Genomic DNA, 11,097 nt, shown 5'->3' on the forward strand with positions numbered 1-11,097 from the left:
ATCCGCGCTGCCAGGTGAAAAGAAGCGGTGATTGGCTGGACGTGTGTCGGAGGAAGCACGTGGTAGCCTCCACTCTCCCAGATGATCTGACTGTGGGGGGTAAGTGCGCAGCGACCAGGAAGGGACTGGGAATTGGCATACGACTAACATTGGGATGGGAGAAAATCGGAGGAAAATGGAGAAAAAAAAAAAAAAAAAAAAAAAAAAAAAGGTTTCAAGTATTCCAAAAAAAGTACAACTGATCCAATCTTCTCAATCTTTAGCAATAACATTTCAGAACATGAACAGTTCTTCAGAACATAGGCTTCTCAGTGGTGTCAGTGGACTCATCCACAGCTATGGAAATGCACTGCATTTTTTAATTCTATCACAAAGCTGTTTAATCAAATCACCAGCCAGTATTTCAGTTATTCTGGTTGCTGTGTGATCTGAGGGGGATTTGCTTTTGTTTGCCTTCATCACTTCAGTCATACATTATTTTATTATGTATGCATCAGAGAGAGAGAATGGCTTCTTGCCACTGAGTGAGGACTTGGTTGCTTTTTCTCGTTGTGACATAGATTTAACAATAATTCTGCTTGCAGCTTGATATGATGATTTCATTCCATTTATTTTTGTGGTTCTTAGCACTGAATTTTGAGGAAAGGTTGCATTAAAATAACTGTTTTGTTTTGTAGTGGCGCCACCCTTCACAAGAGCTACAGTTTCTTGGCATATTAGTCACATTGGTTTGGTGCTGGGACTCAGGATGAATGCATATTTTTCAGTCCATTCACCTTTGAATTGCAGTCGACTTTTCTTTTACTGACCATCTTTGAACATGCCAACAGTTGACGGATTAGAAATATCATTTATTGTTCAAAAGTTATGAATTAATGAATGAAACTAAATATAGAAATGATTAATAAAAGAAAAAAAGTATTAATATTATTTATGTAATAATGTATTGTGTGTGTGAAAATTTGTATTCAAACTTAACCTGTTCTCTTCCTCGAGCCTCGTCTTCCCCTGCCTCTCTTCCAAGCCTCATTCCTGGGTTGGAAAAGGTGGGGGCTGGGCTAGTGGTTGAGCTAGCTGAATGTTAGCCATGAGCCAGGTATGAGCAGGCTGCAGCTAGCTCGGGGCTAGCTGGGCTAATCACCGCTGGCCGACTAGAAGCGTCATGTCTGGGCATGTTTCGCCGCGCCGACCCGATCACACACATCGTCCATTCTGGGATGATAAAATGAAATATATTATATATAGAATATGATCCAGTAATGAATAAACAAATAACAGCAAATACAGTATTTGAAAACATTGTTAGACTGAATAATATACGTAAATGATCCCTTGCGGGCATGGGGAGAGACACACTTTTGCTGGCGTTGTACTAGAGTCGCCACGCTGCTTTAGAAACATAATTTTGGAGTGGAAAATATTAACAAAATCTCCTCAAAAACATCTCACAAACACTATAAACTGTCAGAAACTGAACGAATGCCATAATATGCAAAACAGCGACGTTTAATTGATTCAAATCAGTACTTACATGATCACCTCAAAACGGAAAATCCTCGCACTCTGGCCGACAACGCTTTGGAAAATGCTGCGGTCTCGCTCGATTGGTCTCCCGTCTCTTTTCCGACCAATCCCATGCCGCCTTCCCTGGGACTTCACGAAATGCGAGATTACCATATTAAAGGTACAGTTTTTGGCTATAAAAAAAGCCACTGGAATGGTGTCGATTGGACGAGAACTGGAGGCGTGACGACAATTTGATTGACAGAGTGACGATACCGTCGACCCCATTCACCGTCAGATAAGAAGGATAACCCTGCTGACCTTGTTGACAAGGTGAGGGGGAAGGACATCTAAGGGGGAGGCTGATGGCTTCATATGGAAAATAATTTCCTCTATCTGAGAAAGGGACACAGGCTCAAACTGGCTAAAGAGGAAGTCTAGTAAATTACCTCCTCAGCCAATGAATAGCTCTGGTGGAACTCTTTGTTCCGACTTTAATAACACATTTCCCTAACTTCAGTTGAGCCCTGGAAGCTGCTGTGAGTGGGACAGTAAAAACAATGCAGTGTGAACGACTCACTGAACGACTCACTGACTCACTGCAGGCTCCATCAGGGTTATTGTCGTTCTTCCAACATCCACTCGTTGAACCCATCATTTCAAACGTGTCGCTCCGGAGAAGAGATGGAGGGTTTCAACTTTGAGACGACGACAAAGGACGTTAGTATAGATTTTTCTGCCAGAGCTCTGGACGCTGGGAATGGGCGGAGAGAGGAACGGCAGGCGGAGAGAGAAACGGCAGCCGGAGAGAGAAGCGGCAGATCGTTTTATCTTCAATAAGCGTCAGAATCCAGGAACGACCAAAGCATTGACCCCCAGGAGACAGATAAGGACGGGGCTATCTGCCAAGAGTCAGTGTGGGTGCACGCACGTGTGTGTGGGTGCGTGGGAGTACACGTGTGTGTGTGGGTGCGTGGGAGTAGGCCTACACGTGTGTGTATGGGTGCACGTGTGTGTGGATGCGTGGGAGTATGCGGAGCAGTGATGCGGTGAGTGCATCGTTCACTCACTGTGCGACCTGTTTGATCCCCCATAGTGTGTGTGCATGGGTGTGTATGCATGGGTGTATGCGTGTGTGTGTGTGCATGGGTGTATGTGTGTGTGCATGAGTGTATGCCAGTGGAGGCTGCTGACCACATTTTTAGGTGAAGCACAAATTATTATATTATATTATATATTAAATTATATTGTTAAAACATATTAACATTAGGTGACAGCGCACCTGACCAGATGAAATCATATTAGGTGACAGCGCACCTGACCAGATGAAATCATATTAGGTGACAGCGCACCTGACCAGATCAAAACATATTAGGTGAAGGTGACAAGGAAGCCACAGACTCATACCCCCCCGACACTCAACTAACCGCCTCGGACAGTCCTTCATACCAGCGGCCATCAGGCTCCACAACAGTGGGCAGGGACTGCTGCCAGACATCGACCTAGAACTAATAGGAACCCAAGTAGGACAATAACACTACCTTATGCATACTGCACCTTATGTGGATACTGTGATACTGTGAATAATGAATAATGTATATTTCAGTTAGTTAGATAGTAAATTATAACACTACCTTATGCATACTGCACCTTATGTGACACTGTGAAAATATATTTCAGTTAGTTAGATAGTAAATTATATTGACCTATTTGTTTACACTGCTTGTGTTGTTTTCACTACCTGTACCCCCCCCCCCCCCTTCCCCCATGCTGCTATGATGCCTGAATTTCCCCAAGGGGATCAATAAAGGAATATCTTATCTTATCTTAAAAGGAAAGATGAAATTACCTACCTGGGTTCCATCCTATAGAGGCAAATCATTCCTGTGACAAAATGGGATCCAATGTAATAAAACTAAGTCAACCAACGAACTAGATTCCTGTATCGGATCTCCTCTCTGGTAAAAGAGAATACCTTGAAGACTCTAACAGGAGCACTCATTCAAGGGTACTACGACTATGCTTGCACCTCATGGTACCAAAGCACCTCAAAGGCACTAAAAACAAGATTACAAACATCACAAAACAAACTGGTCAGACTACTGCTTGACCTTACTCCTAAAACCCACCTCACCCCTGCCCACTTTGACAACCTAGGATGGCTTAGAGTAGACGACAGAATACAGCAACTTGCAATGGGCCTGGTCTACAAGATACACTACACCACTAAGATACCCATGTGCATGTCGAAATACTTCCCAAAGGTCAGTGAATACCACGACCACAACACCAGAGGGAGTTCCACAAATCATGTTCAACCCAGATAAAAAAATGTAATAAAATAAAAATAGTCATAACTTAGAAATGAGATTGCATAGGTCTATGAATCGATATCGCGATTCTGTTTTGATTAAATGCCCAGCCCTACAGTGTGTACAGTAAGTTAGCTTGGTGATAATCATTGTGATGTAGGCTAAGCTGGCTAGCTACTGTTAGCATACAAGCTTTTACAAACACTGTAGCCTACTTACTTTTTCATCCACAACGTTTTTTCTGATCCAGATGCATAAGTCCACTTCTTCATGTTGCTCAGTTGCTGGTTTATACTTCGGTCCTAATGTTGGCGCAAAGTTTAATTTAGCCTGACTTGACTTGTTATAGCTGTACAGCTTACTAACTACTAAACAACAACTAAACTACTAGCTTGCTCTTTCAAACAGTCAAAACGGGGCCAGCTGCAGGTCCGGAGGTTAGGTTTAGCTCTGGCCAATCTCAAGTTTCTCAAGTTTCTTTATTAGTTGTCATACAGAAGTACAGAATACTTTTATACAAAATGCTTCTTTCTGTTACATTTTGTATAAAAGTATTCTGTACTTCTGTATGACAACTAATAAAAAAAACTTGAGAAACTTGAGATTGGCCCGAGCTAAACCTAACCTCGGGACCTGCAGCTGGACCCGTTTTGACTTTGCAATGCAGCAATCTCTGATTGGATTTGCAAGGCTGCCAATCATATTCAACCTCCGTGTACTGGATGTCAAGGGCTGTCAATCATTCAATCCTCCATTCAATGGCAAGAGTTTAACTGCACAGACCGTGCTTAGACGAAGTTAATAGCCTATTTCGATTGGCTGTTATTTATTATTTATTTAACATTGGGTCAGCCTGTGAAGTGAATCTGCACGAATATTACTGCAGTCATTACTACAGTGCAGGCCTGCTCAGAGCTGTCAATTTTGGCCATTTTTTAAAGAAAAAAAAATTCACTGGACAGAGGAAAACTTTTCTAATAAAAAGATATAAAATAATAATAATTAAAAAAATATTTTTTTTATATGTATATAAATATTTATATATATATATATATATATATATATATATATATATATATATATATATATATATATATATATATATATATATGTAAATTAATAATAATTATGAATTATGAGTGAATTTGTGTTTCACGTGTTGTCATAGAGAAACCTCCACTGGTGTATGTGTGTGTGCATGGGTGTGTGTGTGTGTATGCGTGTGTGCAGGCACGTGCACACATAGAGGCCAAGGGGTGCACGTGCCAAGGGGTGCCTTTTTGAGTCTCATCAAAAAAGTGCCCTTTTTGAAAAAACTTTTTAATTTTTTTTTTTTTTTTTTTTTTTTACAGTTACGCATATAGACTGCCCTTCCAACTGAAAAATGTCAGGATAGAATAAAAATATTAGGTAAAGAGAGAGAGATGCCCCATATTCCATTGCAGTTTGCACGGCCTCCTCAGCGTGCCTCTCCGCGGACCTATATATTTTATGCATAGCGTGGGTGGTGATGATGATGATGATAGAAACCGCTATTGAATGCTGGTATTACACTCATTGAGGGACACAAAGAAGTCAAGTCCGATGGGATTTGGGAATCTCAAATAGAAATCGTGATTGGAATAAAAAATGCATTTATATTAAACAATACAGAATATACAGCACTTCTTGGGGTCTGTAGGGTAAGCACTTATTCCCTCCCCCCTGAACATTTATGGAGATGTATGGTCCTTTTAAGTCAGTGATAAAAGTGTCTTTCAAGGATAAGTGCACTGATTATTATAGTTCAATATTCAATATTTGATCACCAAAACCCCCTAAAAAACATAAAAAGGGGGCCCCCCGCCCGAAAAGGGCCCTTAAAAATCGCGCTTGCGCGCTACGCGCTCTCGGTTAATATATACACACAAGTGTAGTGCCCTTTTCAGCCTTTGAGCACCTGCCCCTCTAAAGTCCTGTGCACGTCCCTGCTCCCCGCCCAAAAAGGGCCACCAAAAATAGCACAGGCCCAGTGCCCTTTTCAGCCTTTGAGCACATGCCCCTCTAAAGTCCTGTGCACGTCCCTGCTCCTGCCTTCATCTGAGGTCCAGGCAGCTGTGGTCCCGTTAACAAAGCCTTCTAATAATATACATTTCTCTCTGATAACGCAGTGGATTTAGAATTTTAAGCGTCAGTTAAAAAAAGAAATAATAAAGAAAAAAAAGGGAAATAAAATCGCTATTAGATTACATTCAAATTGTTGTCATCCAACCAGTGTTAATTTTGGCAGCTATTTTCATTTTAGTTTTAGTCTTAATCATGTGTCAAGTGCTCCTTTTTCGTTTATCATATTTAGTCATCTTCATTTATTTTTCATTTAGTCAGTTTTAGTCTAAATTTTGTCTTTTTTGTTTTAGTCTAGATTTAGTCGACGAAAACGGATGACATTTTTGTCTATTTTTTGTTAATGTACTAAAAAAATATATATATTATATAAATTATAAAACCTTTTTTTTCTTAAATGTTTTACTGCTACTGTTTTATATATACTGTTTTTTTGTAATCACTAGAAAGTAATGGTATTTATTCAACAACTGTTGAATAGATTGAATGATTGTATAGATTAGTATTAGTATCATTAAATGACAACTGTGCTCAATGAGTTCACCCACGGAAAGGTTGTTGGCACATTGGTTCAACATACATACAGTACTACATACTAAATACAGACAATAATATTCCCTCCAGTGCCTCTAGTGCTTTCTGAAAGATGCAGTCTTCAGAAAAGTGAGACTTTTGATGGTTTGTAACGACGACACATACGTGGAATAAACACATGGTGTCTACGAGTCTACGGGGCTCCCACTTTTACTGGCAGAGAACAATGGAGACGAGACGGGGTCTCGTGGCCCGATTGGAAAAACTTCCCTCGAGGATCTGAGGGACAGAGAGGAAGCAGGCTGAGGGGTGAGAGGGTTGGTAGGAGGAGAGGAGGCAGGCTGAGGGGTGAGAGGGTTAGTAGGAGGAGAGGAGGCAGTCTGAGGGGTGAGAGGGTTGGTAGGAGGAGAGGAGGCAGGCTGAGGGGTGAGAGGGTTGGTAGAAGGAGAAGGAGAGGAGGCAGGCTGAGGGGTGAGAGGGTTGGTAGAGGGAGAGGAGGCAGGCTGAGGGGTGAGAGGGTTGGTAGAGGGAGAGGAGGCAGGCTGAGGGGTGAGAGGGTTAGTAGGAGGAGAGGAGGCAGGCTGAGGGGTGAGAGGGTTGGTAGGAGGAGAGGAGGCAGGCTGAGGGATAACTGAGGGAGAGGAGGTCAGTGAGATATGGGGGGGGGGGGGGGGGGGGCAGTTGGTGAAGGGCTTCGTAGGTGTCCAGGATGTTGTAGTTGATCTGGTTGGAGACAGGAAGCCTGCAGTGGTCTTTTAGAACTGGGGTGATGTGGTGCCAGGATTAGGTGTGAGTTAGAAGTCTGGAAGATGCACTCTGAGAGAGAGAGAGAGAGAGAGAGAGAGAGAGAGGCAAACAATAGAATGCCAGAGAGACACAGATTCATGTGTCAACAACTCATTGTAAACATACAATGTGTACCGTGTTCAAATTTAAACTAGTTTCTCTTTTTTTTTTTTTATCCACTTTTTCTCCCATTTTCTATTTTTCTCCCATCCCAATTTCGTATCGTCCAATTCAACCCTCCCCTATCTCGAACGCTGTTTGGCCATGCCTCCCACAAAGCGGCTGTAATGTGGACGAAGCCATACATTGCACGAGTCCCCTCCGGTACTCGAGGTAGCAGCCATCGCATCTTTTCACCTGCACAGCGCGATCTTTCAGCGTCAGGGGTCTGCGCTTTGGAGGGACGCCGCCCCTGTCGCTTACTGATTCTACTGCGCAGGCGCACCAACCGACCTGTAGGAGTCGCTGTCCACAATGTCCGATCCCCACCCATCAGTTTCCCACCCCCTAATACTGCCAAATATATTAGTACGAACGACCAGCCAAACTGAAAGCAATGTGGAGAGCTGGGCTCGAACCCAGCGTCTCCAGCATTGGTGGTGAGCGCCTTGCCCACTGCACCACCTTGCCGCCCAACTAGTTTCTCTTTCAAGCCTTCAACTCAACTGTAACCTGAACATATGGTGTGAAAATAATGTGCTTTCTATTATGCTTGAGACCAATTCTCTACCGCAATGTAAGCAGTCTGTTTAATAAATAATTGCCAAGTCTTCCAAACCAGCCTCTGCGGTAACTGGCACGATCGTGAAGTTGTCCCTGAAAAAGTAAACTCAAGAGCAAGAGCGGCCTCCAGGTAATCGGAAGGTTCCCGGTTCGATTCCAACTCCTCCCGGCAGCGTGTCAAAGTGTCCTCGATCAAGACACTTAAAGGAACACGCAAACTTTTTGGGAACCTACTTCCAGTGAATGACGCTAAGCTAGGCTAACTGTGTGGGTCTTCCTACTCTTACTGCATGCACAGAAGAAGAGGGGAGGACGTGACCCTCTTTGCGCCGCCCCTGTGCCTCAAATAGATCCGCTATCAGCTCTATCTTTAATCTTTCAAAATGTTCAGTTGCTATCGCTATCAGCTCTATCTTTAATTTTTCTAAATGTTCAGTTGTTATTGCATGCACTCATCTGTGTTTCACTACACACATGAGTGCATGCTTACCAACTGTCAGTCTGCAACACTACTATCACCGACATCTAAGAAGGGAGATCCCCCCTTGAATGGCCCTTCTAAGGTTTCTCTCCTCCACACTGCCTGTGGTGCATTTCTTCCTATTGTTAGGTTTTAGTGAGTTTTTCCTTACCTTCGCGTGGTGTAAGTCTGGGAGTGTTTGCATTCATTCATTTATTTTGCATTTATTTTAAATTTGTTGGACCTTATGGTGTTCTTGTTTTGTTCTTGACTTATTGTTATGTTTCTTCTTGACTTGTTTAAAGAAGACGTGTCCGGCCCATGCGGACATTAACGTGTGTTGTCGGGCCTTACAAATACATTTGATTTGATTTGATTTGGTGTGGCAGGTCTTGGAAGTTGTACAAAATTGCATACCTTTCACCTTGGCATGTTTCTCGTCTTCTTCTTTTCTTCTCTTTTTATACTGGATGGCCGGATGGCTTTTGCCTCTTCATAGTTCTCTAACGTTAGTCTTTCTTTCCTCAACGCTCAATTCTATAAACACTTGACCGATACCCATCAATGCACAGCGCTCTAGCATGTTCTGACTGTGAACACCTAAAGCTGAGGCTCAGACCGACCGACTGTTTTAGATTTTTAGGCAACCGCCTATATCGCCTGTAGGAAGCTCCGCCCTCACACACCTTATTGTCTAATGTAACCAGGTCTTTACTGCCCTCCTCAAAGGGATTCCCATTGCTCAGCAACACCTCCATCAGGTCTTTGGCATGGCGTTGACATTGGTGCTGAGATGCAGATCCTTTCTTGTGATGAGGACGTTCCTCACAATCATCGTTTGTTCTTCACAATCAACTGTTGTTTACAGTTCTCATATCTAACTCTAGTTCTCCACATATTTATGTCTCATTGTGTGAAATATCATATAAGATATGCTCCAATCATGTTTATTTTATTTGTATTCAATTACTCATTCATGAAAACTTAGGTACAGGCACCAACATCACCATTCTAGGTTTAATAGAATAAAAGTTATGAAGCGTAATTCGAAATAAATACAGAAATTGCAGCCATCTTTGATTTTTGCCATACCAGAATATTCAAAACATCAATATTTTAACTCCAGTTGATTTCTCACACAGTATTAACTTAAAATAGCAATACAACATTATATTACACAGCAATTGTGTGAACATTAAGACGTTTTTAAAGAATTCATGATTTTGATTGTGGCCATTTTGGATACGTTTTTATAAAATTCAACTGGTTCCTTGACACTCAAGCCAAAATTGTTCTATAGATCCTCATCTTCAAATTAGAAGTGGAAACGAAACTTTCGAATATACATTTTAAATGACTGAGTGTCCAGGCACCCCACTATCATAAAAGTGTGTGGTTTTCTGGTCAGCAGGAGATGTGCATCTCTGGCAGCTTATGGTCAGTGGCATTGTTCGTCAAATAGTGTTGAACTTGAGTATTACACCCTGAGTGCATAGTAAAATAGACATATTAGCATGGTAGGTAGTAGTATACGGATAGTAACATAGTACATAGTAGTAAGGTACTAGTAAAAGACAGTTATTTATATATATATTATATTGTAGAAATCATCGGAATAGAGAAACGCACAATTTATATCAGTTAACAACACAAAGCCATGTGTCATTTATTTCGCAGTAGCACAAGTGACAGCTGTCAGAACTATGCCGTGCTAGCTTCTGACAGCTCGTAGTAATCAAACATTCATCAATGAAACCCCACACAGGGCGTCTCCTCTCAGCCCAACCCATAACCAACCTCCTTAAAGTGACAGTGCCCCATCAACACATCAAAACAATACCATGGGGAATTATGTCTCTATAGAACCCACTACAATATAAATATTATATTTATTAAGAAGGTTGGGCGGTCAGGTGGCGTAACGGAGATTGCGTTCGTCACCAACCCCGGAGCGGCTGGATTCGCCTGTTCGAATCCAGCTCACAGCTCCGGGGTTGTCACCAGCTTGGCTGGCCGTTCACACTAATACAATTGGCAGTATTAGAGGGTGGGAGAAGCTGGCGGGGTGGGTCCGGGTCGTTGTAAAACAGCGACTCCTACAGTTCGGTCGGGGCGCCTGCTAAGCGCGGATAGGACCTGAGTGGGATAGTGTGATCCTTCCACCGCTACGCCCTCTCAGTGAGAATCCGCGCTGCCAGGTGAAAAGAAGCGGTTGATTGGCTGGACGTGTGTCGGAGGAAGCACGTGATAGCCTCCACTCTCCCAGACCGACTGTGGGGGGTAAGTGCGCAGCGACCAGGAAGGGGATTGGGAATTGGCATAACGACTAACATTGGGATGGGAGAAAATTGGAGGAAAAAGGAGGGGGAAAAAGATAAAAAAAAAAAAATAAGTTATTTATTTATTTGCATCTCAGATATAGATTGAAGAGGTCTGTTTCTATATGGGTGACATGTCCCCATACACAGGGCATACAAGGGCATTCGCATGCAGTCACCAGCTCTCTACCCAATCCAATTCCTATATGGGAGATTTCCCACGACCTGTTAAGACAGCACTCTCTTACGCCACCATCGCCAAAACACCAAAAGAGCATCAAATCACTGACCTCTAGGACCATCATTCAGGTCATAGTACCAGTTAGATTAGATTACATTGAAATGTATTGTCATCATA

The sequence above is a fragment of the Notolepis coatsorum genome (assembly GCF_963971535.1).
Source record: "Notolepis coatsorum genome assembly, chromosome: 15".
Classification (NCBI taxonomy): domain Eukaryota; kingdom Metazoa; phylum Chordata; class Actinopteri; order Aulopiformes; family Paralepididae; genus Notolepis; species Notolepis coatsorum.